The sequence below is a fragment of the Rhinopithecus roxellana genome, chromosome 10, assembly GCF_007565055.1.
Source record: "Rhinopithecus roxellana isolate Shanxi Qingling chromosome 10, ASM756505v1, whole genome shotgun sequence".
NCBI lineage: Eukaryota > Metazoa > Chordata > Mammalia > Primates > Cercopithecidae > Rhinopithecus > Rhinopithecus roxellana.
The window spans coordinates 53,007,807-53,012,011 of record NC_044558.1 but is presented as its reverse complement, the minus strand read 5'-3'; the positions used below and the strand labels follow the sequence as shown (position 1 = coordinate 53,012,011).

The window sequence follows — 4,205 nt, the reverse complement described above, 5'->3', positions numbered from 1 at the left end:
AGCACAAACCCTCAAGTCCACCCGCAGTCTCCATGTTCAAGTATAAAAGTCAGTTTCAGGACAACCCTGGATTGCTGTAGTGTTTCTCTGTGTAGCGTCTACTTGGTGTCATGCCCTTGGGCAGGCTGGCCAAATGGCAGCACAATGCAGGGGGCGACACCGTCAACTTTCTCACTGCCGAACTTGCTCCCCTTTCAATCTGGTCACTGCCCATGGTCAAAGTTGAATCTTGAGATCAGTGACGACCTTGGCCTATCTTCGGTCTGAAGTTGCACTCTTACATAAACGAATCCACTTCTTCACCAGAAATTAGCTTTCAAAAGGTGTCAGGCATATTCTTAGGAAGTGTCCTGAGATGGAGCTGGAGGGTCCTGGCCTTCGGGCTCCGGCGGGGGTGCTGGCACAGCTGCTTTTTTCTGGGCCACCAGGAACTCATGAATTGCTCATTCTATTGGTGGCCTGAAGATGTGGTTAAGTTTTGGATCCACCACCTGAGAAATAATCCTGTCTACTCCAGCTTCCAACATCCCTGACTGAACCACACTCTGCCTCAGACCATTTCGCAATTCGTTTTTGTTCATTGTAGGATTCCATTCTTGCTTGTCCAGATGTGTTGACACAAAATTATCCACTTTCTGCCTCAGGTTTTGGTAAGCTGGCTTGGTGTCCACGTCGGCCAGGCAGTCCCGGTAGAAGCTGTCAAAAAGGCTCCAGCTCTTGAGTTGCTCCACGATGAGAGCGATGTGCTGCGGGTCACCGGGAGGCAGCGAGGCCGGGTTGATGAGGCCGGGTTGATGGGGCCACCGCCCCCGCTGGCCCAGTAGCGCCAGTCGCTGTCCCGGCAGAGGCCTGGCCCGCCCCGCCACCGCCCACCACGCCCGTTCCCCCTCCGCCGCCGCCATCCGCCATGGCTGTGCCCCGGGCGCACAAGGGAGAGCGACTATAGCTTCTTCTCCAGGACAGAAGGCCTTGAACGTGTAGAGGTGGCGAAGGGGGCGGTGAAGGAGGAGGGCCCCAAGGAGGCAGCGGTGGAGGTGACGGTGATGGTGGCAGCGGTGGCGATGGCGGCGGGGACGGTGGTGGAGGCGGCCGCGGTGGCGGCGAAGGCCAGCTCTGAGACAGAAGCTGTGGTAGACGCCCTGAGGAGGCATTTCTATTTTAAAAAGAGGGGTTTGCTGAGGCAGCTATCCAGCAAGAGAGTGACTGGAAATATTGCTAGCGCTCTCCTGGTGGCAAGTGAAAGAAACTGAACTAGAGAAAGCGGAAAAGACGATTTACTGGTTAATGGAACTGGAAGGGAGGGGCCGTGTCAACATTAGGGACAACTGGAACCAGGGACTTGAACATTATGAGGAATTCTGTTCCTGCTGGTCTTGGCTTCTCTGAGCATCAGTTTATCTGCTCACATTGGCTTCTCAGGTGGCTGGAGCCGTAGCTGCTCCAGCCTCCCATGTTTACAGTTCCAAGACTAGAGAGGAAAGGTCCTCTCTTCTAAGCTCAAATTTGAAAACAGACCAGAGGAGAATCCTGATTGGCTGGATTAGGGTCACATGTTTATTCCTGGGCCAATCACAGTGACCAAAGCATGAGACTTTATGATTGGCTCAATTGGATCAAGTACCCACCTCTTGGCACATATTGGAAACGTCCACCAGAACTACCTGGTTTGAAAAGGCATCTGCCTAAGGATGCTGTTCTAGGCACTGTTTTAATACATTTTTCTTTGAAGTTTTCCTTCCCTCTATTTCCTTGTATTTATGTATTTGTAAAATGACATCAAAGACAGAGCCTCTCTTAGGTCCTAATTTCTCTACCAAGTGGTAGCATCTGAATATCCTTAACAAAGGGGAGTGGCCAATGTCTCTTTTAACAAGGGGGGTGTGGTTAGGGCAGGCGCCTCAGGAGCCCAGGGCAGGGTTCAGGCCTGGTAGCCCTGAGAAACAGGGCCCATTTAATATGTGTGAAATGCAGAACACACACTAAATGGGCTGCAGTGGAAATCCCGCATCTGAGATACTGGAGGAGTTTCTGTATTTCTGGATGCTGGTAGATAAGAACCAGAAATTTCTGTGTGCTGAAAACTAGAGCACAGAAAGATTGGTGCTTGTTATATGAGGTGAGAGAGGGAAAGAGAGAGAAACTGTGCCGATCTTGTTTCTGATCCTGTGCTCACCACCTTCCTCTTTTTTGGCATGTCTCTCAACTCAGAAGTTTGCTTTGGGGCTTCCCCAGCCAGTTCTGTGCTCCTCAAGGCAGGAAACAATGCTTGCCAATCTTTTGGACTCATTTTTAATCGGCTTGGAAATTTAATCAGAATAGTGCCAGGTACCTGCAATTGTAAAAAAAAAAAAAAAAAAAAAAAAAAAATCTATTAATTAGCTACCTGCAGGCTTGCCTTCTCAAGTTAAATTTAAATCCTGAGGAGAAAATGACATACAGCTGTGTTCTATACCTCCAGGTATGGAAACTACCGCCTGGGATTAAAGCATCAGTGAAGATGCTGCTTTGGAGGGATTCAGATTTTAGAGAAGAAAGGAGGTCATGAGAGCTCATTACTTTATCACTGAACTGGTAAGAATTATAAAGAGGTTGCTTTTTTTGCTTTTCTTGTATATATGCACTACATTCATTTTTTTTGGTGTGACAACAGTGTTTATAAAGGACCAAACATTCACTCTGCTAATGACAATTGACATTTCTAGTCACCCGAGAAACAAGGATGCTTAATTTCAAGAGATGTGCATCAAGGTGGTACCAATGGGTACGGAGTGTAGACTCTTTGGGAAATTGAACACTCAGAATGGACACAGGTTTAATTTAGCTCAAAACACACTTAACATATACAGTAGGGCAGTTTGTCTGCAATGCCTAACTATTCTTTACGCCCATGACCTTGGTTCATTTATCTCCCCAGAATTCGATCAGGAGTAGCCTCTCGCCACAGTGGTGACAAGTCTGCTGCCAAGCGGCTAGCCTATTACTGGGAGCTTTGATAAAATAAAGATCTTGATTCGATAGCGCAGGGGTGGAATCTGAGACTCTGCATTTCTAATTAGTTTCTGGGTGATGCCAAGGCTGCTGGTCCTGGGGTCACACTTTGAGTAGCAAGGGACCAAGTCACAGAGACAGGGGGAGTTAAGAGCCCAGACACTTGAATTGTGTAGCTGATGTGAATGTCTGGGAGCTTCTGGTGCAGAGGATCCCAGACAAGCCCTAATTTGTCCTCTGAGTCCTGTTTTTCCCATTTTTATTTTCCCGCTGCACTTCCATGGATTCCACAAGAGATGCATCCTTGAACAGAGCCCCTTTTCTGAGCTAATTTGAGGGGATTCTATCCTGTTTTTGCAGCCAGATGAGCCCTTGCTAGTTCAAGAAACAATTACATCAGTATTTAGAGAAGAGTCCACAGGTTAGGCGTGTATGAGGTACAAATAACCAGACTCTGCCTTCCCCTGGCTATGACCTGTAACTTGCTCTTTCTTCCTTACCTCTCCATCAGCTGAACACTTCGTCTGTGCCTTCAGGGCAAGACCTACTTTTGACCCCGTTAACTTGCTCATTTCTCTAATCGATTTGTCTAGTGAAGAGATGTAGTTTCAAAATGGAAACACCTCCAGTACTACAAAGTGAATAAAGCGGAGCATTTAGCTGTTTCCTATGAAAACAATCTGAAAATACAGTAAATGAATCCATGGCTAAAAGGCTAAACAGTAAATTAATTTGCAAAGTGAATCACACATCAGTTGTGCTTTTACTGTAGCCCAGAATAATTTCTAGTCATAGCAACACTAAATAGAAAATAGCTTGTATTCCATTATTTAAAATATTCACAAAGTAGGGGGAGAAGACTGGAAAGAACTGAGTGTGTAAATGTGACTGTTCTGGGGCTGTTTTAATGCTTGGCTTTGTATGGCATCCACGCCCAGTTTGGTTCAAGCGATGAAAATGAAATGGACAAATGTATTTGGTGACATAAATAACAGTAAAGTTAATAGGTTTTACTCAGCACTTGGCATGTGAATGCAAAAGGAGCCGAAATCCTCTGGGGTCACTCAAGATATACTGAGCACCCGCTTTTACTCAGGGAACCGTACTAAGTGTGGTGGGAGTTCAAAAGTGAGCAAAATGCTTCTTCTTTCCCTTCGGCTTTTACAGTCTAGGAAAAAAATGACAAGCAATGTTTTGTTCTCCTCCCTCCATTTTCT

General features: G+C 46.6%; 1 long non-coding RNA gene and 1 pseudogene across 1 annotated transcript; one reads left to right on the top strand and one right to left on the bottom strand.

The window, feature by feature from the left end:
- Positions 1-312: 312 nt before the first annotated feature.
- On the bottom strand, positions 313-909 carry LOC104675075 (annotated as a pseudogene).
- A 986-nt stretch (positions 910-1,895) lies between these two features.
- On the top strand, positions 1,896-2,573 carry LOC115899936. The gene is made up of 3 exons (XR_004059557.1): positions 1,896-2,116; positions 2,212-2,325; positions 2,459-2,573. It is a non-coding gene; the product is annotated as an uncharacterized LOC115899936 (long non-coding RNA).
- Positions 2,574-4,205: the final 1,632 nt, after the last annotated feature.